General features: G+C 40.1%; 1 protein-coding gene across 1 annotated transcript in view; it reads right to left on the reverse strand.

Moving 5' to 3' along the window:
- The window catches only part of LOC128641671 (uncharacterized), a 133,376-nt gene that overhangs the window by 54,551 nt on the left and 53,499 nt on the right, over nt 1-25,326 (reverse strand). The gene's annotated exons all lie outside the window — the stretch shown is intronic.

Genomic DNA, 25,326 nt, shown 5'->3' on the forward strand with positions numbered 1-25,326 from the left:
CCGTTAATTGTTGCATGGTAATAAGTATTGGCGCACTAGATGTACTAGGGGCCTCTTGTGTGGGCAAAACTGGTGTAGACACAGAAGGGGATGATGCAGTACCATGCTTACTCCCCTCATTTGAGGAATCATCTTGGGCAATATCATTATCTGTGGCATCATTGTCCCTACTTTGTTTGGACACTATGTCACAATCATCACATATATTTAAATGGGGAGAAACCTTGGCTTTCAAACATATAGAACATCGCTTATCTGATGGTTCAGACATGTTAAACAGGCTTAAACTAGTCAACAAAGCACAAAAAACGTTTTAAAATAAAACCGTTACTGTCACTTTAAATTTTAAACAGAACACACTTTATTACTGAATATGTGAAAAAGCATGAAGGAATTGTTCAAAATTCACCAAAATTTCACCACAGTGTCATAAAGCCTTAAAAGTATTGCACACCAAATTTGCTTTTAACCCTTAAAATAACGGAACCGGAGCCGTTTTTACATTTAACCCCTATACAGTCCCAGGTATCTGCTTTGCTGAGACCCAACCAAGCCCAGAGGGGAATACGATACCAAATGACGCCTTCTATAAGCTTTTTCAGTGGTTCTAGCTCCTCACACATGCATCTGCATGCCTTGCTTTCCAAAAACAACTGCGCATTAGTGGCGCGAAAATGAGGCTCTGCCTATGACTAGAAAAGGCCCCCATCTGAAAAAGGTGTCCAATACAGTGCCTGCCGTTTTTTAACAACAATCCCCAAGATTATAATAACTATTAAGAGTTATAATCTGCCAAATATGCTTAGCAAAGTAATCGTTTTAGCCCAGAAAAATGTCTACCAGATTTTTAAGCCCTTATAAAGCCCTTTATTCTTTTACTTAATCTAAGAAAATGGCTTACCGGTCCCCATAGGGGAAATGACAGCCTTCCAGCATTACAAAGTCTTGTTAGAAATGTGGCCAGTCATACCTCAAGCAGAAAAGTCTGCTAACTGTTTCCCCCAACTGAAGTTACTTCATCTCAACAGTCCTGTGTGGAAACAGCAATCGATCTTAGTAACGTTTGCTAAAATCATCTTCCTCTTACAAACAGAAATCTTCATCTCTTTTCTGTTTCAGAGTAAATAGTACATACCAGCACTATTTTAAAATAACAAACACTTGATTGAAGGATAAAAACTACATTTAAACACCAAAAAACTCTTAACCATCTCCGTGGAGATGTTGCCGGTGCAACGGCAAAGAGAATGACTGGGGTAGGCGGAGCCTAGGAGGGATCATGTGACCAGCTTTGCTGGGCTCTTTGCCATTTCCTGTTGGGGAAGAGAATATCCCACAAGTAAGGATGACGCCGTGGACCGGACACACCTATGTTGGAGAAATAGCAAGTAGAAACAAAACTTTCCACAACAACAAATTAATATTAACCAAATGCATAGGCTCAAACGGAGCCTGCTGTATAACTTTAAGAACAAGGTTAAGGCTCCAGGGAGGAGCAACAGGTTTAAACACAGGCCTGATTCTTACCAAGGCCTGAACAAAAGATTGAACTGCCAAATGTTTGTGCAAAAGGATAGACAGTGCAAAAATCTGACCCTACACAGTACTGACTAACAAACCTTTCTCCAGGCCCTCCAGAAGAAAAAACAGAATGTGAGGAAACCTCACCGACTCCAAGAGAAAACCTTCAATTCGCACCAATACAGGGATTCACGCCATACCTTATAGTAAATCTTACGGGTAACAGGCTTATGAGCATGAAGCATAGTATCAATGACCTTCTCAGAAAAAACATGCCTATCAAAGACTAGGTGTTCCATCTCCAAACAGTCAGCTTCAGAGAATCTACATTTGGATGGAGGAAAGGACCCTGAATTAGAAGGTCCTTCCTTAGAGGCAACTTCCAAGTGGAAGAGATGACATCTTCACCAGATCCGCGAACCAGATCCTACAAGGCCAGGCAGGAGCTAATAGAATCAATGACGCCCTCTCCTGTTTGATACAAGCAATTACTCAAGGAAAAGGAGCAAACTGAGGGATCAGGAATGAAAGACTGAAGTTCCAAGGCACCGTTAAGAGCATCGATCAGAGCAGATTGTGGATCTCTTGATCTTGAAGCGTACCAAGAAGCTTGCTGTTAGGCCAACGCCATCAGATTCAACTCAGGAACCCCCCACCTGAGGGATATCATTAAGAATACTTCCAGATGGAGAGCCCACTACCCGGGAAAAAAGGTCTGTTTGCCCAGAAAATCCTCCTCCCAGTAGTCCACATCTGGGATGTGGATGGCAATAGGGAGACTACGCCCACAGGGATGCGAGTCACCTCCTTCATAGTTATTGAACTCTGAGTACCTCTCTGGTGGTCGATGTATGCCACCGAGGAGGTGTTGTCAGATTGGGATCTGATAAATCAGACCAAAAATAGATGAGGCTAGGCTGTTAATAGTATTGAAGATTACTCTCAACTCTAGGAAGATTATGAGAAGAGAAGACCCCTCTCGAGTCCAAAGACCCTAAAGCCTTTAAAGAACCCCGAACTGCTGCCCAGCCCAACAGGCTAGCATCTGTGGTCACAATCAGCCAGGAAAATCTCAGGAAGCATGTACCCTGAGACAAAAGGTCCTGCAAAATCCACCAAGATAGAGTGTCTCTAGATAGGGGGTCTAGAGCTATCTCATGCGAGAGGTCTGAGAGGTCTTTGTTACATAGTCTGAGCATACATAACTGAAGAGGTCTCAGATAGAAAAGCAAAAGGGAAAAATCCATGGAAGTAACCATTAAAACAAATATTTCCATACACTGAGCCACAGATGAACAGATAGAGGACTGAAGAGAACGACAAAAAAAAAAACAGAATTTTGGATTTTCTGACCTACTTCAGAAAAAAACTTCATACAGAGGGTCTATGATCGTTCCCAAAAAGCAAACCCTGGTGTCTGGCATCAGGGAACTCCTTTCCATATTTACTTTCCATCCGTGGGCACAAAGAATAGACAACTAGTCTGAATGAGAACTTGTTAAATGGAAAGAAGACGCCTGAACCAATATATAGTCCAGGAATGGCGCCACTACCATCCCTTGAGATCTGACCACCGCCAAAAAGGCCCCTCAAACCCTTGTAAAGATCTGAGGAGTCATGGCAAGGCCAAAGGGAAGAGCAACAAATTGGAAGTGTTTGTCCAGAAAGGCAAACCGCTAGAATTAGAAATGTTCCTATAGAATAGGAATATTCTTGAGAAATTACATGACACTTGAGGTTCAGAATGGGACGGAAAGTTCCCTCCTTTTTTGGAACCACGAAGAGGAATGAAACCTAGACCCAGATCCGCTACAGGAACTGGGACAAACACTCCCAGAGAAGATAAGTCCTTAACACAGTATAAGAAGGCTTCTCTCTGCACCAGGTTTACTGATAACCTTGACAGAATAAATCTGCATCTAGGGGGACAGGATTTGAACCCTATCCTATATCCCTGGGAAACTACTTCCGCCCAAAGATCTGGGACATCACGGATCCTAGTCTGTTGAAGGAAAGAAAACCTGCCCCTACAAAACAGGATCGGGGGTGGTCCCTTCCTGATGATTTAGAGTCAAAGGAAGACTTCTTGGACTGATTGCTCTTATTCCAAGGTAGGCTAGACCTCCATGAAGTTGTCCCGGCTTGGAAGAAGAAAGACTATTGTCCCTTGAAGTTACAAAAGGATGAAAAGAAGAGACAAAAGTTTGGACCTGGCTTTAGGGTCTAGAGTCTAGATCAAATCCTGGATCTCCTCTATGGAAGTCTCCTCAGAAAAGAGGTCTGACAAGAAGTCGCACCAAAAAGAGGCAGTACCTGAAACCATAGTAATACTGGTTGCCATAGTAAACACTAATGAATATACACCTTTCTTAAATAAGTTTGAGACCCACATCAATGTGAAGAAGTATGTGAGGAACTTGACCCTCAAACGCTTCTTTTTAAAAAATCCCATTGAAAAATACGTATATAATGAACGAGTAACCACTAATGCAGACAAGTTTGAACATACAATGTTAAAATTGAAGTCAAACTTTTATCCAAAAAACGATAGAGGAAGTAATTTAGAAACTTTTGGAAAAAATGGTCTTGACTGACTTAAGGAAAAATGAAGGGAGAAAGAGTAAATTCAAAAGAAATTTAAATAAGAAGGATAAAGAGCTATTAGAACAACTCCAAAATAATAGCGATATTACATTCAAAATGGCGGATAAAAGAGGGGGTCTGGTTATCATGGACAGTAAAAACTATAAGGATGAGGCTGAAAGACTCCTAAATGATAAGAAGACTTATAGGAAGTTAGATATGGATCCAACTAATAAGTTTGTTACTAAATTATTAAGAATATTAGATAAAGGGAAAGAAAAAGAGATTCTAACAGAAAAGGAATATTTGTACATTAAACCTCAGCACCCCAGGATCCCCATATTCTACTTTTTGCCTAAAGTGCATAAAAAAGTCTAGTCAATTCCCCAGGTAGGCCCATCGTCTCAGGGATTGATTCCATTACATCGAACCTCTCTGAGTATGTGGACAAATTTCTACAGAAGTATGTAGGAAGATTAGATTCTTATTTAAAGGATTCCACTAGTGTCTTAAGAATACTGAAAGAGATAAAATGGGAGGAAGGATTTTTGATGGCCACCTGTGATGTGTCATCTTTGTACACAAATATCAAGCATAATTTAGGATTAGAAGCTGTGGAATATTTTTTATCCAAAGACGAGAATATAGTTAAAGATCAGAAGGATTTCATATTAGAAAGCATTCGCTTTATATTAGAACATAATTACTTTTCCTTCGATGGAAGTTACTTTCAACAAATAGAGGGAACAGCTATGGGCACGAGATTCGCACCGATCTACGCAAATTTGTTTATGGGAGAATGGGAGCAGAGATTTCTCCAGTTTGCTGAGCTCAGTGCGGATCTCGTGCTTTTTAAAAGATACATAGATGACATTTCAATTATTTGGCGTGGAGATGAAGAGTCTTTCATAGATCTATTTAATACTACGAATAGTACCAATTTTAAGCCCCCAGACACAAATAATTACATCCATGCCACTAGTTGGCATTATAAGAAATGGATAGACAACATCCCGGTAGGTCAATGTTTAAGGATCAGAAAAAATTGCTCTAGAATAATTGATTTTGATGAACAAGTGGGAATATTGGAAGACAGGTTTAGAGATAGAGGTTATAATGAGAAGAATATTAGAGCAGCTATCACAAGAGCCAGGGATACGGAAAGAAACTCCCTTTTGGAATATAGAAAGAAGGAAAATGATAAGAAGGATATGATAGATGTTCCATTCATCACCACATACAGTGATGATCATGGTGTGATGAGAAGAATATTAAGAAAGCATTGGCATTTAATAAAAAATGATCCAGTGATTGGAGACAAGCTCCCTCCATACCCAAGGATAGTGTACAGAAAAACAAAACATTTTAAATCACTTTTGGCCCCTAGTGAATTTAAAAGGAAGGATGAAAGATCCCTTAAAGATAAAGACCTAAGGGGGGAGGAAATAGGAGGTTTCTTCCCATGTGTAACTTGTAAAGCTTGTAGAAATGGGATTAAAAAGAAAAATGTAGTGATCCCGGGGATGGACAAAGAGTATGTGATCAAGGATACAATTAGGTGCAATAGTAAGGGTGTAGTGTATATGTTACAATGCTCGTGTAAATATTTTTATATAGGGGAAACAACCAGGATGTTGAGGGACAGGGTTAGGGAACATTTATGGAATATTGAAAAGGGGAAGTTGGATACACATCTATACCAACATTTTAGAGATGTCCATAAGAACAACATTAAGAATCTTAAATTTTGGGGACTATGTCTGGTACGCAAAGATTGGAGGGGGGGGGGGGGGAATTTTGAAAATAAACTTTTAAAAAGGGAAGCAGAGTTAATTTATAATTTTAATACACTTTACCCCAATGGTCTTAATTCTGAACTGGAACTGGCACCTTTTTTTAATGTAATGTAATCTCTTTTTAATATAATACCTATTTCACCCATCCCACCCTTACTTCCCCCATTTATTGAATCCGAATTTCCAACTGGCTACCTTTAACTTATATCCCAATATCCCCCTAATATCTATCCCCACTACATTAATTTTTTAAGATATTAATTTTTTAAGATAAGAATTTTATAAGATAATATTTTTAATGTTTTTTATATAAAACATTTTTTTATATAACTTTTTACAAATTGTATATTTCTATTCTCATTTTTTCGAATGTGGAGATTAAATACCTTCCCCCCTCACATTTATTTAAATTAAAATTGGCCACCTTTAACTTATATCGTGAATATCCCTAATAACATTATCTCCCTTTACATATATCATATATAATTTTTATAATGCAATCGGTTTTCTTTTTTGTTCTTTTAGTTAATGAAATATTTTAAATAATAAATTGATTTTATAGTGTGTCTGTAAGATGGCTAAAAGTGTATATTATTTTATTCTATATAGGATTTTTGTATTTAATATTTATTAGTTTTTATGTATTATTATGAGGCTATTGACATAAAATATGACAAGGTTTGAAGAATGACTGTAGAATTGAACAGGGGAAACTTAACAACCATGTGTCCGTGTATATATTTCCCTCATTTAACATATGCTGGAAGGAAATGGATAATCAACAAATCAGGAGCTACAGCTGGGTATTTAAAAATGCACAGGTGCAGGGAAAAGTATCTTGACAAAGACCTATATGGGTTGAAACGCGTAGAGGATTCACCCTGCTACTGAATAATATCAACAAAACTGCTTTTCTGCGACTAAGTCCCTCTAACGGACGGAGACTGGAGGAGAATCCCATACCGCGTACTGTGTGAGTACTGAAGAGCGGTAACGGAATCGGCATCTGAGGTTTTCTAATACCTCTCAGTAGACTTGCGCAAGTCTGAACTACCTGGAGGTTCCGGTAACCAGGTGACGTAGAAATCTTAGAAACCGCCAGTTGCGGTCGGCTGTCTGTTTGAGCAGAGTGACTGAGACACAGATTGGAGCCACGGTAAGAAGGCGGATAGCCTTAAGTCTCACAGACTAATAACGGAGAAACTCATAGAGGCAAATTATCTCTGTTTTCCACATAAACATTCATGGCAAATCTGACACAGCGCCGGTGATAAATACCAACGGCTGTTGGCTGTTTACATTTGGGACAATTTCATGGAAAGAGACTATATACTTTGCATTTAACCCTGCTGTAGCGGGCCTGTCATATCCCTCATTTTTTCAGACTTTTAAAGAAATAGACATTTCATTTTAGTTACCATTAGAAGTGTATCACACTTCTTGATATTAGTGTGATTTTCCAGTATTTATTTAGATTGCATATATTTATTTTGAAATATTTTATGGTTTTAGGAAGTGTGTGAATGGCTGTATGAACAACTATAGTTGAGAGTGATTGAACATAATTATTATTATTATTATTTTTTCTGATAAATATTAGTTCATTAAAATATTTTAATAAACATTTATGATTATACATTAATGGTACATTTGAAGTTATTTCAAAATATCTTATCTATATTTTAATAGAGATATTTTTAATAGACATATCCACTTAACCTCCCGCTTTATGCGCCCACTGTTTCTTAATATTCTTTGGTTGATTCAAATTGTTACTATCCAGGAAGGGGATAGTTCCTTCAGTGAGGCAGTGGAGATTAGATTCAGCGCTTCACCCAAATCATTGGTTTAAACTGTTTTCTTAAATAAGTTGCCAGCCACTTTTCCACAGGGTCCTTGATTGAGGAACTATCCTCAAGAGGAATAGAAGATCTTTTGTTAGAGAGGAAATAGCGTCTTAGGTACAGTGTCATGCACATGCAGTAACAGGAAATATCTTCTTAAAAATAGGTGATGGTAAGAAGGAAAACCCCGGAATCTCCCATTCCTGAGCTAAAATGACCAACATAATATCTGAAAGAGGAAGTACCTCTACAGATGAAGGAGAGACATCAAATGCACTGATAAGTTTGTAAACATTTTAGGAGTCTCTATGATAGTAGAGTCAGAGTCCTCCATAGTAGCTATAACCTCCTTCAAGAGTCAACAGAGGAGTCTCAGCTAAAACCTAAAATTAACATGGGAAAAAGGAAAATGGGAAAGGCTGACAAATCTGCAGAAAACTGCATTAGATATTTGTGCTGAAAAATCTCCTGGTAAATAAACACCCCAGGAACTAGATGAGAGGAACCGCAGGGCACTGCATGTAAAAAACTCCTAAAGCTTGAGACGTTTGAGGGGAAAGCTGAGGCATGGCATGGACAATATTGTCCTGAGAGACAGATGGCAGAGATAAGGTATCAGATCCTTTAGACATTAGCATTCTATTTAAGCAAGTGGTATAAAAACTGCATAGGAGGAATTACTCAGCCTCCAAGTAGTATAAACATTGTTTTTTAAACAAAATAGGGTCCTTATCAGAGTTCATCCTGAAAACAAGTACCTATAGTATCCAAAAACTTTATTAGAGATAAAATAATAAAGAATGTAATTTTAAGATCTGCTGTCAGATTTCGTTGTCAGACCTGGAATGCTGTGTCTACAATTTATAGCTGTATCGATGCACTTTCAAGCATTAAGTCTGGGTCTAATCCAGAGACCCCTTTGCACTTAGCCCTACAAATCTAATCAGAGTTCACTATTCGAAGAAAGGGAAATAAACATAAGAATAAAATAATAAATATTTATTTTTAATCAATCTGAGGAAACTTACCCTCTGGTGTACTGAGGAAGACAACATAAGTCTGATAAAACCTTCTCCTGATAAAAGAAGTGATCGGCTGCATAAGAGGATATCGCTAAATATCTAAGTTAACATATGCAGCAACGCTCTGTTTTCCAAGTCGGCAAGGGGGGGAAGCCGAAAATGAAGAGCGATCGCACCTAGAAAAAGAAACTGCGCCACATAAAAAAACGCGCGGCTGCTATACTAAAGAAAACCACCATAGAAGTGATCTAAATACAGATAATGCAGCCCTAAAGTAAACGCAGGTAAAAAAAAAAATCAATCCGGCTTGTACATTCCACAACACTGTTCCACCATGCTAATTAGCCATAAATACACTCTGCTGAGAACATTAAAAGTCTCATAAGAGCCCTTACATGCTCAGCCTCCATAAAAAGGGGAATTCATTAACCTGTTAAACCCCTGAAGCAGTACAGTACCCTGACAGATGCTGCCCAAAATAAATCCTATACATAGATAAATATGTCCCATTTGATGTCCACAGAGGAATTTAACCTCTAAAGTGCTTTGTCCCTCCAGCTATAGAAGGTAAAAGCACTTATCTGTGGATCCAGCTGCAGGGCAGTAGACAGCTCTTCAGGTAAGTCAGACCCAACAGGCCTCTGGCAGATGACCTGGAGAAAAAGAAAAACAGAGTAATCAACCCTGGTTTTCTATATAGGTGTAGCATAAATGTTGGAAGGTAAGCAAAGACTACCTCGCCGTCTTCCAACTGCTAAAAGCCATTATTACACTTACTAAAGAGATTTACATGGACCCAGCATAACACCAATCCATGTTTGCAGGGAAAAGTACCCATTAAAGGATTAAATAGTTTAAGACACCATCTTTGCACATGCTCCCGATGATAAGAGGCAAAGAATGACTGGGGATTATGGGTAAGGGAAGTGACACTAAACAGCACAGCTGGGGCGCTCTTTGCCTCCTCCTGCTGGGCAGGAGTTAAATTCCCACTAGAAGAAAGAAAAAAAAACAATTTATGTAAGAACTTACCATAATAATTCAATTTGTTTCATAGTGGCAAGAGTCCACGAGCTAGTGACGTATGGGATATACATTATTATCAGGAGGGGGCAAAGTTTCCCAAACCTCAAAATGCCTATAAATACACCTCCCACCTCACTCATACCTTAGTTTAACGTATAGCCAAGAAGTGAGGTGTATAAAGAATGAGTTAAAAGCATACAAAAAGAGGAACTGGAAAAAATAATGTGCTAAATACAAAAAAATCATAACCACAAAAAATAGGGTGGGTCTCATGGACTCCTGCCACTATGAAATAAATTAATTTATCAGGTAAGTTCTTACATAAATTATGTTTTATTTGATGTAAGTGGCAAGAGTCCATGAGCTAGTGACGTATGGGATATAATACCCAAGATGTGGAAATCCCCGAGTCATTAGAGAGGGATAAAATAAAAACAGCCATTTCTGCAGAGAAATGAAATCCCAAAAAATAATTAAGTTTTCTTAAAAATGTAAAAAAAAATTCAAATCAAATGCATTAGAATCAAGCTGAGACAACTGCCTGAAGAACCTTTCTACCAAAGGCTGCTTCTGAAGAAGCAAACACATAAAAATGGTAAAATTTTGTAAAAGTATGCACAGAAGATCTAGTTGCTGGTTTGCAAATTTGATCAACTGAAGCTGCAGTCTTGAGAGCCCATTAAGTGGCAACTGATCTAGTAGAATGAGCTGTAACTCTCAGAGGCGGAGAATGCCCCGCCTCCAAATAAGCTTAGTGAATCAAAAGTCTCAACCAAGAAGCCAGAGAAATAGCAGAGGCTTTCTGACCTTTCCGGGAGCCAGAAAAAATAAATAGACTAGAAGTTTTTCTGAAATCTTTAGTAGCCTCAACATAATATTCAAAGCTCTTACCACATCCAAAGAATGTAAAGACCTTTCAAGAGTATTCTTAGAATTAGGACACAAAGGACAACAATTTCCCTATTGATGTTGTTAGAATTCACAACTTTAGGCAAAAATTTAAATGAAGTCCGCAAAACAGCTTTATCTTGCTGGAAAATCAGATAAGGAGACTCACAAGAGAGAGCAGACAATTCAGAAACTAAGGAAATAACACTTTCCAAGAAAGTAATTTAATTTCCAGAGAATGCATAGGCTCAAAAGGAGAAGCCTGTAAAATCTTCAAAACCAAAATTGAGACTCCAAGGAGGAGAAATAGATTTCATAACAGGTTTAATATGAACCAAAGCCTGAACAAAACAGTGAATATCAGAAAGTTTAGCAATCTTTCTAGTAAATAAGACAGAAAGAGCAGAAAAGTGCCCTTTCAAAGTATTTGCAGACAAAACCTTTATCCAAACCATCCTGAAGAAACTGTAAAATCCTACGTAATCTAAAAGAATGCCAAGAATAATCATGAGTTGAACACCATGAAATATAGGTTTTCCAAACCCGATAATAAATTCTCCTTGAAACAGACTTACGAGCCTGTATCATAGTGCTAATAACTGAGTCAGAGAAACCTCTATGACTAAGCACTAAACGTTCAATTTCCATGCCTTTAAATTTAGAGATCTGAGATCCTGATGGAAAAACAGCCCTTGAGACAGGTCTGGCCTTAAAGGAAGTGGCCAAGGTTGACAACTGGACATTCAGACAAGATCCGCATACCAAGCTGGTGCCATCAGAAACACATGCGATTGTTGCAATATGATCTTAGAAGAAGAACCAGAGGCGGAAAAAAGCAAGCGGTTGGTAAAAACCAAGCAACTGCTAGAGCATTCACCATCTCCACCTGAGGATCCTTGGACCTGGAAAGGTATCTTGTTTAGTAGAGAGACCATCATATCTATGTCTGGAAGACCCCACATCTGTACAAGATGAAAAAAACATCTGGATGGAGAGCCCAATCCCCCGGATATAAAGTCTGATGGCTGAGATAATCCCCTTCCCAGTTGTCTACACCTAGGATATTAAATTGCAGAAATTAGAGAAGAGTTGGATTCCGTCCAAGAAAGTATTCAATATACTTCCTCCATAACTGAAGGACTGCAAGTCCCTCCTTGATGATTGACATATGCCACTGTTGTGATATTGTCTGTTTGAAAAGAAATGTAAAAGTTCTCTCTTCAATAGAGGCCACGGCTGAAGAGCCCTGAAAATAGCATTGAGTTTTAAAATATTGATTGGCAACCTCTCCTTCTGAGGTTTCCAAACCCCTAGTGCTGTCAGAGACTCTCAGACAGCTCCCCCACCTGAAAAATGTGCATCTGTTAAGTTCAGGTAGGACGAACAAATTAGGCCCCTGAACAATAAGGTGATAGTCCAACCACCAAATCAGAGAGAAAAGATAGGGTTGGGATTTAAGTATATCAGTTGTGATATCTGAAAATAATCCCTGTACCTTTAGCGAAACATGCAAAGCTATAGAGGCCTCAAACAAAAACGAGTAAAGAGGATCACACCTGATGCTGCAGTCATGAAACCTAAAACGTCCATGCACATAAGCACTGAAGGAAATAATAGAGACTGAAGGTTTAGACAAACTAAAATGAACTTCATTCGTCTCGTCTGTCAGAGAAAGAATCATAGACACTAAATCTTATCTGGAAACCTAAAAAGGTGACCCTTGTCTAAGGAATCAAGAAACTCTATTGTAAATTGATCCTCCAATCATGTCTTTGAAAAAAAAAACACACTAGTTTTGTGTGAGATTCTGCTAAATGAAAAGATTGAGCTAGTACCAAGATATCGTCCAAATAAGGAAACACCGCAATACCCTGCTCTCTGATTACAGATAGAAGAGCACCGAGAATCTTTGAAAATAATCTCTGAGCTGTCGCTAGCCCAAAAGGACGAGAGACAAATTAGTAATGATTATCTAGAAAAGAGAACCTCAGAAAACAATAGTGGTCTGAATGAATTGGAATGTGAAAATAAGAGACCTTGCTGAATAAAAAGGCAGAATAGTCCCTATAGTCACCATCTTGAAAGTTGCAAAACGATTTAAAAATTTCAGATCCAGAATTGGTCTGAACGAATCTTCTTTCTTTGGGACAATGAATGGATTTGAATTGAAACCCAAACTCCGTTCCTATAGAGGAACTGCACCTATCACCCCTGAAAACTCTAGATCTGAAACACATTTCTGAAAAACCTGAGCTTTCACAGGGTTTGTTGTAACATGGGAAATTATCTTCCCATGGGAGGTTTTCTTCTGAAACCTATTCGATACCCCTGAGAAAACAATTTCCTGAATCCATTGATTTTGAACAGAAACTGTCCAAATGTGTTAAAATAAATTCAATCTGCACCTTCATGCAGTTTTAGGGGCTGAAATTAGTTTTATTTATGTGGCTTGGATTAATTCAAATTCAGACTAAATATCAAATTAGAGCCAGAGGCCCTAGGAGAAAGAAAATTGGGAGCTTAAAAATTACCCTTCGATTTCTTATCTTGGGGCAGAAAAAAACTCCCTTTCCCCCAGTAATAGAGGTAATAAAATCCAATAGAAAACCTAAAAAATTACTATCCTAAAATAATAAGATAGTAATCTAAATTTAGACACCATATCAGAGATTTAAGCCATAAAACTTTTCTAGTAAAAATGGCTAAATAGAAAACCTAAAAAAACAGAATTTATGTTTACCTGATAAATTACTTTCTCCAACGGTGTGTCCGGTCCACGGCGTCATCCTTACTTGTGGGATATTCTCTTCCCCAACAGGAAATGGCAAAGAGCCCAGCAAAGCTGGTCACATGATCCCTCCTAGGCTCCGCCTACCCCAGTCATTCGACCGACGTTAAGGAGGAATATTTGCATAGGAGAAACCATATGGTACCGTGGTGACTGTAGTTAAAGAAAATAAATCATCAGACCTGATTAAAAAAACCAGGGCGGGCCGTGGACCGGACACACCGTTGGAGAAAGTAATTTATCAGGTAAACATAAATTCTGTTTTCTCCAACATAGGTGTGTCCGGTCCACGGCGTCATCCTTACTTGTGGGAACCAATACCAAAGCTTTAGGACACGGATGAAGGGAGGGAGCAAATCAGGTCACCTAAATGGAAGGCACCACGGCTTGCAAAACCTTTCTCCCAAAAATAGCCTCAGAAGAAGCAAAAGTATCAAACTTGTAAAATTTGGTAAAAGTGTGCAGTGAAGACCAAGTCGCTGCCCTACATATCTGATCAACAGAAGCCTCGTTCTTGAAGGCCCATGTGGAAGCCACAGCCCTAGTGGAATGAGCTGTGATTCTTTCGGGAGGCTGCCGTCCGGCAGTCTCGTAAGCCAATCTGATGATGCTTTTAATCCAAAAAGAGAGAGAGGTAGAAGTTGCTTTTTGACCTCTCCTTTTACCGGAATAAACAACAAACAAGGAAGATGTTTGTCTAAAATCCTTTGTAGCATCTAAATAGAATTTTAGAGCGCGAACAACATCCAAATTGTGCAACAAACGTTCCTTCTTTGAAACTGGTTTCGGACACAGAGAAGGTACGATAATCTCCTGGTTAATGTTTTTGTTAGAAACAACTTTTGGAAGAAAACCAGGTTTAGTACGTAAAACCACCTTATCTGCATGGAACACCAGATAAGGAGGAGAACACTGCAGAGCAGATAATTCTGAAACTCTTCTAGCAGAAGAAATTGCAACTAAAAACAAAACTTTCCAAGATAATAACTTAATATCAACGGAATGTAAGGGTTCAAACGGAACCCCCTGAAGAACTGAAAGAACTAAATTGAGACTCCAAGGAGGAGTCAAAGGTTTGTAAACAGGCTTAATTCTAACCAGAGCCTGAACAAAGGCTTGAACATCTGGCACAGCTGCCAGCTTTTTGTGAAGTAACACAGACAAGGCAGAAATCTGTCCCTTCAGGGAACTTGCAGATAATCCTTTTTCCAATCCTTCTTGAAGGAAGGATAGAATCTTAGGAATCTTAACCTTGTCCCAAGGGAATCCTTTAGATTCACACCAACAGATATATTTTTTCCAAATTTTGTGGTAAATCTTTCTAGTTACAGGCTTTCTGGCCTGAACAAGAGTATCGATAACAGAATCTGAGAACCCTCGCTTCGATAAGATCAAGCGTTCAATCTCCAAGCAGTCAGCTGGAGTGAAACCAGGTTCGGATGTTCGAACGGACCCTGAACAAGAAGGTCTCGTCTCAAAGGTAGCTTCCAAGGTGGAGCCGATGACATATTCACCAGATCTGCATACCAAGTCCTGCGTGGCCACGCAGGAGCTATCAAGATCACCGACGCCCTCTCCTGACAGATCCTGGCTACCAGCCTGGGGATGAGAGGAAACGGCGGGAACACATAAGCTAGTTTGAAGGTCCAAGGTGCTACTAGTGCATCCACTAGAGCCGCCTTGGGATCCCTGGATCTGGACCCGTAGCAAGGAACTTTGAAGTTCTGACGAGAGGCCCTCAGATCCATGTCTGGAATGCCCCACAGCTGAGTGACTTGGGCAAAGATTTCCGGATGGAGTTCCCACTCCCCCGGATGCAATGTCTGACGACTCAGAAAATCCGCTTCCCAATTTTCCACTCCTGGGATGTGGATAGCGGACAGGTGGCAGGAGTGAGACTCCGCCCATAGAATGATTTTGGTCACTTCTTCCATCGCTAGGGAACTCCTTGTTCCCCCCTGATGGTTGATGTACGCAACAGTTGTCATGTTGTCTGATTGAAACCGTATGAACTTGGCCCTCGCTAGCTGAGGCCAAGCCTTGAGAGCATTGAATATCGCTCTCAGTTCCAGAATATTTATCGGTAGAAGAGATTCTTCCCGAGACCAAAGACCCTGAGCTTTCAGGGATCCCCAGACCGCGCCCCAGCCCATCAGACTGGCGTCGGTCGTGACAATGACCCACTCTGGTCTGCGGAACGTCATCCCTCGTGACAGGTTGTCCAGGGACAGCCACCAACGGAGTGAGTCTCTGGTCCTCTGATTTACTTGTATCTTCGGAGACAAGTCTGTATAATCCCCATTCCACTGACTGAGCATGCACAGTTGTAATGGTCTTAGATGAATGCGCGCAAAAGGAACTATGTCCATTGCCGCTACCATCAACCCGATCACTTCCATGCACTGAGCTATGGAAGGAAGAGGAACGGAATGAAGTATCCGACAAGAGTCTAGAAGTTTTGTTTTTCTGGCCTCTGTCAGAAATATCCTCATTTCTAAGGAGTCTATTATTGTTCCCAAGAAGGGAACCCTTGTTGACGGAGATAGAGAACTCTTTTCCACGTTCACTTTCCATCCGTGAGATCTGAGAAAGGCCAGGACTATGTCCGTGTGAGCCTTTGCTTGAGGAAGGGACGACGCTTGAATCAGAATGTCGTCCAAGTAAGGTACTACAGCAATGCCCCTTGGTCTTAGCACAGCTAGAAGGGACCCTAGTACCTTTGTGAAAATCCTTGGAGCAGTGGCTAATCCGAAAGGAAGCGCCACGAACTGGTAATGCTTGTCCAGGAATGCGAACCTTAGGAACCGATGATGTTCCTTGTGGATAGGAATATGTAGATACGCATCCTTTAAATCCACCGTGGTCATGAATTGACCTTCCTGGATGGAAGGAAGAATAGTTCGAATGGTTTCCATCTTGAACGATGGAACCTTGAGAAACTTGTTTAAGATCTTGAGATCTAAGATTGGTCTGAACGTTCCCTCTTTTTTGGGAACTATGAACAGATTGGAGTAGAACCCCATCCCTTGTTCTCTTAATGGAACAGGATGAATCACTCCCATTTTTAACAGGTCTTCTACACAATGTAAGAATGCCTGTCTTTTTATGTGGTCTGAAGACAACTGAGACCTGTGGAACCTCCCCCTTGGGGGAAGCCCCTTGAATTCCAGAAGATAACCTTGGGAGACTATTTCTAGCGCCCAAGGATCCAGAACATCTCTTGCCCAAGCCTGAGCGAAGAGAGAGAGTCTGCCCCCCACCAGATCCGGTCCCGGATCGGGGGCCAACATTTCATGCTGTCTTGGTAGCAGTGGCAGGTTTCTTGGCCTGCTTTCCCTTGTTCCAGCCTTGCATTGGTCTCCAAGCTGGCTTGGCTTGAGAAGTATTACCCTCTTGCTTAGAGGACGTAGCACTTTGGGCTGGTCCGTTTCTACGAAAGGGACGAAAATTAGGTTTATTTATTGCCTTGAAAGGCCGATCCTGAGGAAGGGCGTGGCCCTTACCCCCAGTGATATCAGAGATAATCTCTTTCAAGTCAGGGCCAAACAGCGTTTTCCCCTTGAAAGGAATGTTAAGTAGCTTGTTCTTGGAAGACGCATCAGCCGACCAAGATTTCAACCAAAGCGCTCTGCGCGCCACAATAGCAAACCCAGAATTCTTAGCCGCTAACCTAGCCAATTGCAAAGTGGCGTCTAGGGTAAAAGAATTAGCCAATTTGAGAGCATTGATTCTGTCCATAATCTCCTCATAAGGAGGAGAATCACTATCGACCGCCTTTATCAGCTCATCGAACCAGAAACATGCGGCTGTAGCGACAGGGACAACGCATGAAATTGGTTGTAGAAGGTAACCCTGCTGAACAAACATCTTTTTAAGCAAACCTAATTTTTTATCCATAGGATCTTTGAAAGCACAACTATCCTCTATGGGTATAGTGGTGCGTTTGTTTAAAGTGGAAACCGCTCCCTCGACCTTGGGGACTGTCTGCCATAAGTCCTTTCTGGGGTCGCCATAGGAAACAATTTTTTAAATATGGGGGGAGGGACGAAAGGAATACCGGGCCTTTCCCATTCTTTATTAACAATGTCCGCCACCCGCTTGGGTATAGGAAAAGCTTCTGGGAGCCCCGGCACCTCTAGGAACTTGTCCATTTTACATAGTTTCTCTGGGATGACCAACTTGTCACAATCATCCAGAGTGGATAATACCTCCTTAAGCAGAATGCGGAGATGTTCCAACTTAAATTTAAATGTAATCACATCAGGTTCAGCTTGTTGAGAAATGTTCCCTGAATCAGTAATTTCTCCCTCAGACAAAACCTCCCTGGCCCCATCAGACTGGGTTAGGGGCCCTTCAGAAACATTATTATCAGCGTCGTCATGCTCTTCAGTATCTAAAACAGAGCAGTCGCGCTTACGCTGATAAGTGTTCATTTTGGCTAAAATGTTTTTGACAGAATTATCCATTACAGCCGTTAATTGTTGCATAGTAAGGAGTATTGGCGCGCTAGATGTACTAGGGGCCTCCTGAGTGGGCAAGACTCGTGTAGACGAAGGAGGGAATGATGCAGTACCATGCTTACTCCCCTCACTTGAGGAATCATCTTGGGCATCATTGTCACATAAATCACATTTATTTAAATGAATAGGAATTCTGGCTTCCCCACATTCAGAACACAGTCTATCTGGTAGTTCAGACATGTTAAACAGGCATAAACTTGATAACAAAGTACAAAAAACGTTTTAAAATAAAACCGTTACTGTCACTTTAAATTTTAAACTGAACACACTTTATTACTGCAATTGCGAAAAAACATGAAGGAATTGTTCAAAATTCACCAAATTTTCACCACAGTGTCTTAAAGCCTTAAAAGTATTGCACACCAAATGTGGAAGCTTTAACCCTTAAAATAACGGAACCGGAGCCGTTTTGAACTTTAACCCCTTTACAGTCCCTGGTATCTGCTTTGCTGAGACCCAACCAAGCCCAAAGGGGAATACGATACCAAATGACGCCTTCAGAAAGTCTTTCTAAGTATCAGAGCTCCTCTCACATGCGACTGCATGCCATGCCTCTCAAAAACAAGTGCGCAACACCGGCGCGAAAATGAGGCTCTGCCTATGCTTTGGGAAAGTCCCTAAAGAATAAGGTGTCTAAAACAGTGCCTGCCGATATTATTATAGCAAAATACCCAAATAAAATGATTCCTCAAGGCTAAATATGTGTTAATAATGAATCGATTTAGCCCAAAAAAAAAGTCTACAGTCTTAATAAGCCCTTGTGAAGCCCTTATTTACGATCGTAATAAACATGGCTTACCGGATCCCATAGGGAAAATGACAGCTTCCAGCATTACATCGTCTTGTTAGAATGTGTCATACCTCAAGCAGCAAGAGACTGCTCACTGTTCCCCCAACTGAAGTTAATTGCTCTCAACAGTCCTGTGTGGAACAGCCATGGATTTTAGTGACGGTTGCTAAAATCATTTTCCTCATACAAACAGAAATCTTCATCTCTTTTCTGTTTCTGAGTAAATAGTACATACCAGCACTATTTCAAAATAACAAACTCTTGATTGAATAATAAAAACTACAGTTAAACACTAAAAAACTCTAAGCCATCTCCGTGGAGATGTTGCCTGTACAACGGCAAAGAGAATGACTGGGGTAGGCGGAGCCTAGGAGGGATCATGTGACCAGCTTTGCTGGGCTCTTTGCCATTTCCTGTTGGGGAAGAGAATATCCCACAAGTAAGGATGACGCCGTGGACCGGACACACCTATGTTGGAGAAACAAACCTATATTAGTGGGGCCCCCTAGTTCTCTCCTACAGGATCTCAACCTACAGAATAACGTTCAGAATATAGCCCTACTACTGTGCTTAGGTTACATTAGCATATTAATGACCATATATGTTAGGAATATTTAAGTGGCTTCCATCCCTGGGGATATCACTTTTATTATGTCTCTTTTATTATGTAGAGCCAAAAGCTTTCTGCATCTTTATTGCTGCTGTGACTGTTGTTCACTAACATCTGAACACCTACGATAACTACATGGCTTATGTTAACATGGTTTTATTCAGACTTGCCTTCGTTCGTGGAGATGAGATGTAGGGTAGCTAGTTTACCAATTGTAATTTGCTCAGGAAATCATGCTGCCAGCTAATAGCATGACCCCTGCAAAGAATACTTGACTCACATATGTCTGTGCAAAGTATAGAGTCTCTGCAATCTGCAATCATATCTAATTTATTGTGCTGGGCAACATATTCAGTTATACATGCTAATCATATTAAGCTACAGTATTGTTTAGTTTTTTCAGTTTAGATTAAAAAGTTATGTAGCTATGCTGAACAGTTCATATTGTTAACAACATAATCTGCCTTCATCAGAAACACCCAGTTGCAGTTAATATACTGTGATGAATAACCACATTAAGCCTGAGTGGCCAACTAATAACAAGACCCTCACTAAGAATATTTGACTTACATATGTCTTTGCAAAGTATAGAGTCTCTACAACCTGCAATCATATTTAATTAAATTTATTGTACTGGGCAACATATTCAGGTATACATACTAATCATATTAAGCTACAGTTTTGTTTTAGGTTTAGTTTAGTTTAAAAAGTTAAAAATAAGAGAGCGCGGGTAGCAGATAATGAGAAATTCTTGGTGAACTTGTACAGTCGATATTTGTCATGTCTGTCTGGAATGAATCTTCATGTATTCTTTTATTATAACCCAATATATTGCATGTTATGGAAGCCCGCTTCATAGTCGTATACAGACATGAAACAAACCAGCTCATAGGGTTATTTTCCTGTAATCCATGTCTATCATTCTCATTTGTTGAGTATCATTTGTTTTCCTTACAATATCTATTGTGAATGTATTAAGTGTGTTCTTACACAATTTCAAATTGCCTGTATGTAAATGTTTACATGATGTATGCCCAAGCTCTCTTCAATATAAGGTGGTTAGTGTTTTGGGGTTTGGGGGGGAGGGTTCGGGGACTAGTTGGGGATAAAAATGTAAAATGAGAGGGCTAAACATATGTAGATACCAAAAATGTCAATTGTCATTAGCATCCGGATTATCTTAATTGTCATGTATTGATCTACTGAATCTGTTATGTCCTGAATAATATCGCCCCTCAGGGGATGGTATACCTACTGTATCTGTGGATGTAACCTTCATGATACTGTGTGGAATTGTTGATTATTGTACTCATGTGTTGACTCTCAATAAAAAGAATTAAAAAAAAAAGATAGTAATCTAAATTTAGACACCATATAAGAGATTTAAGCCATAAAACTTTTCGAGTAAAAATGGCTAAAAACAAAGATTTAATATAAATTACAATGACATAAAATATAGCATCATAAATTAAATGATTAGCATGTTGAAGTAAAAGAACAATGCTTAGACAATTCAGGATCTGATAACTAAACTGTCCAACCAAAAAGTTGAAACAGCAGCAACATCAGCCATAGAAATGGCAGGTTTAAAAATATAGCCAATATGCAAATATGCTTCTCTAAGATAGGAGACAAACTTCCTATCTAAAGGATCCTTAAAAGAAGAAATATATCTTCCATAGGATAGAAGTACATTCAGCAAGAGTAGAAATAGTCCCACCTTAGGGACTTTCCTTACTAAACATATGATAGATAGCATCTGAAAAAGTTCAAGAGTAACCTCAGAAGCTTAAAAAAACAGAATTCAAACATTTGCTATTCTAGATTCCTCAATACCCAAAGTAAACAATACTTCCTTAATAAAGAATACTTTCAACAGAAAGGTTGATTTATCAATATCAGTCTATGAAGTAGGATCCTCTAAGTCAGAGAAAACCTCATCAGCAGAAATACTTCAGTATGCTGTCGATCAATACAAACTTCATTAGTTTTATGAGAAGTTAGGAGAGATCTTTTACATTAATTTAAAGGCAGAATAGCAGTCATAGCCTTCTCTATGTCTGTAGCAATATAATTCTTTATATCTACAGGAATATCATGAACATTAGACTGTGAAGGTTTAACACTAGATGTATTTGTACTATAAAAACATTATCAGTATCAAATACTATAACATCAGTGCCACATATTTGAGCTGAAGAAATAAAATCAGCTAATTAACAATATACACACTTAACTTTGGTAGAAATTGTGTACATGCAGCTTAGTTCCTACAGTAACATCAGAGGCAGGATCAGCTTGAGACATCTTACAAAATGTAACAAAAAAGAAAAAAAAAAACATTTAAATAAAATATCCAGTTTCAGGAATGGTAAAAAAAACTTATGTTAAAATACTTAAATTAAAATAAAAGCAAACATCATAGCCCTCTGCAAACAAATGAGAACAGAGAGTAAAAGAGGGAGAGACTTAATATAACAAATTGCAAACAAAGATAACTCAAATCCAGAGAAAAAATCTTTGGGTGCCAAAGTTAACAAGAAATGACACGACTCGCGTCATAACAGACGCGACTCTGCGCCAAAAAAAGTGGCGTCAACAAAGACGCAAGAAATGACGTGACTCGCGTCACAACAAATGCAACCTCCATGCCAAGAATGACGCAATAAATAGAAGCATTTTGCGTCATTGCGAGCCTAATTTGCCTGCGAAAATTTAAAAAAACAAGCCCGAAATTACAACTAGCTGGAACCTCAGGTAAGAAAAAAAATTAAAAAATTTCTCACAAAAACATAATTTCCATGCTGAAACTGTTAGACTGCAAAAGGAAAATGAAATTTATGCTTACCTGATAAATTTATTTATTTTACGATATATGACGAGTCCACGGATTTCATCCTTACTTATATATCGCCTCCTGGTCAGCAGAAAGAGGCAAAGAGCACCACAGCAGAGCTGTATATATAGCTCCTCCCTTCCCTCCCACTCCAGTCATTCGACCGAAGTTAGGAAGAGAAAGGAAAAGCCAAGGTGCAGAGGTGACGAGTCCACAGGGTGGGCCGTGGACTCGTCATATCGTAAAAGAAAAGAAATAAATTTATCAGGTAAGCATAAATTTCCTTTTCTTTTACAAGATATGACGAGTCCACGGATTTCATCCTTACTTATGGGATACAATACCAAAGCTTTAGGACACAAATGAAAGGGAGGGACAAGACAGGAACCTAAACGGAAGGCACCACTGCTTGAAGAACCTTTCTCCCAAAAACAGCCTTGGACGAGGCAAAAGTATCAAATTTGGAAAATTTGGAAAAAGTATGAAGAGACGACCAAGGTGCAGCCTTGCAAATCTGTTCAACAGAGGCATCATTTTTAAATGCCCATGAGGAAGCCACAGCCCTAGTAGAAGGAGCCGTAATTCTTTCAGGAGGCTGAGTTCAGCAGTCTCATATGCAACAAGGATGATACTCTTCAGCCAAAAAGAAAGGGAGGTAGCCGTAGCTTTATGACCCCTACGTGTTCCGGAAAAAACAACAAATAATGAAGATGATTGACGAAATTCTTTAGTCGCCTGCAAGTAAAACTTTAGGGCACAGACCACGTCCAAGTTATGTAACAGACGCTCCTTCTTAGAAGGATTGGGACACAATGAAGGAACAATAATTTCCTGATTAATATTTTTGTTGGAAACAACCTTAGGAAGAAAACCAGGTTTGGTACGTAACACTACCTTATTGGAATGAAAAATAAGGTAAGGAGAATCATATTGTAGAGCCGAAAACTCAGAAACTCTGTGAGCAGAAGAAATCGCAACCTAAAATAAAACTTTCCAAGATAACAACTTAATATCTATGGAATGCATAGGTTCAAACGGAACCCCTTGAAAAACCTGAAAAACTAAATTCAAACTCCAAAGAAGAAGTAAAAGTTCTAAACAAAGGCCTGACCCTAGTCAGAGCCTGACAAAAGGATTGAACATCCGGAATATCTGCCAGACATTTGTGTAGCAAAATAGATAAAGCAGAAATCTGTCCCTTTAAGGAACTTGCTGATAACCCCTTCTCCAATCCTTCTTGGAGAAAGGACAAAATCCTAGGAATTCTAATCTTACTCCATGAGTAACCCTTGGATTCTCACCAATAAAGATATTTACGCCATATCTTATGGTAAATCTTTCTAGTAACAGGCTTACGTGCCTGAATCAAGGTATCAATGACCGAACCAGAGAACCCTCGCTTAGATAAAATCAAGCGTTCAATCTCCAAGCAGTCAGCTGTAGAGAAATTATATTCGGAAGACGGAAGGGTCCCTGACTGAGAAGGTCCTGCCACAATGGGAGCTTCCACGGTGGCAGAGATGACATGTCCACCAGATCGGCATACCAAGTCCTGTGAGGCCATGCAGGAGCGATGAGAATCACTGAAGCCCTCTCCTGTTTGATCCGAGCAATCACCCGGGGAAGGGGAGCAAACGGTGGAAACACATAAGCTAGGTTGAACAACCAAGGCACTGCCAAGGCATCTATCAGTTCGGCCTGAGGATCCCTTGACCTGGATCCGTATCTCGGGAGCTTGGCATTCTGACGAGATGCCATAAGATCCAGCTCCGGTCTGCCCCATCTGAAAATCAGGGTGGCAAAGACCTCCGGATGGAGTTCCCATTCCCCCGGATGAAACGTCTGTCTGCTCAAAAAATCCGCTTCCCAATTGTCCACTCCTGGGATGTAGATTGCTGACAGATAACAAGAATGAGCCTCCGCCCACCGAATTATCTTGGATACTTCTGTCATCGCTAAGGAACTCCTTGTTCCTCCCTGATGACTGATGTAAGCCACAGACGTGATGTCTGACTGAAAACGGATGAATTTGGCCGAAGCCAACTGAGGCCAAGCCTGAAGCGCATTGAATGTTGCCCTCAATTCCAGAATATTGATTGGAAGTAGAGACTCCGACCGAGTCCACACACCCTGAGGCTTCAGGGAATTCCAGACTGCACCCCATCCTAGTAGACTGGCGTCCGTTGTCACTATCACCCATGAGGGTCTGCGGAAGCACGTCCCTTGGAACAGATGATCCTGCGACAACCACCAAAGAAGAGAGTCTCTTGTCTCCTGATCCAGATCTATCTGAGGAGACAAATCTGCATAATCTCCATTCCACTGTCTGAGCATGCTCAGTTGTAGGGGTCTGAGATGAAAACGAGCAAACGGAATGATGACCATTGCCGCCACCATCAATCCAATTACCTCCATACACTGAGCTACTGATGGTCGAGGAGTGGACTGAAGGGATCGGCATGTATTCAGAATCTTTAACCTTCTGACTTCCGTCAAGAAAATTTTCATGGATATAGAGTCTATTAGAGTTCCCAGGGAAGAAACCATTGTCTGTGGAATTAGTGAACTCTTTTATAGATTCACCTTCCACCCGTGAGTCCTTAGAAAGGATAGAACCATGTCGGTATGAGACTTAGTCAGTTGATAAGACGACGTCTGGATCAGAAAATCGTCCAGATAATGCACCACTGCAATGCCCCGCGGCCTGAGAACCGCCAGCAGAGACCCTAGGACCTTCGTGAAGATCCTGGGTGCCATGGCCAGCCCGAAAGGAAGGGCCACGAACTGAAAATGTTTGTCCAGAAAGGCAAACCTCAGGAACTGGTGTTGATCTCTGTGGATAGGAATATGCAGATATGCATCCTTTAAGTCCACGGTAGTCATATATTGACCCTCCTGGATCAATGGAAGAATTGTCTGAATAGTCTCCATCTTGAAGGATGGAACTCTGAGAAACTTGTTTAGTCTCATGAGATCTAAAATGGGTCGGAACGTTCCCTCTTTTTTGGGAACCACAAAAAGATTTGAGTAAAACCCCTGCCCCTGCCCCTGTTTTGGAACGGAACAAATTACTCCCATAGTGGAGAGGTTTTTTACACAACG

This window comes from Bombina bombina, chromosome 11 (genome assembly GCF_027579735.1).
Source record: "Bombina bombina isolate aBomBom1 chromosome 11, aBomBom1.pri, whole genome shotgun sequence".
Taxonomy (NCBI): domain Eukaryota; kingdom Metazoa; phylum Chordata; class Amphibia; order Anura; family Bombinatoridae; genus Bombina; species Bombina bombina.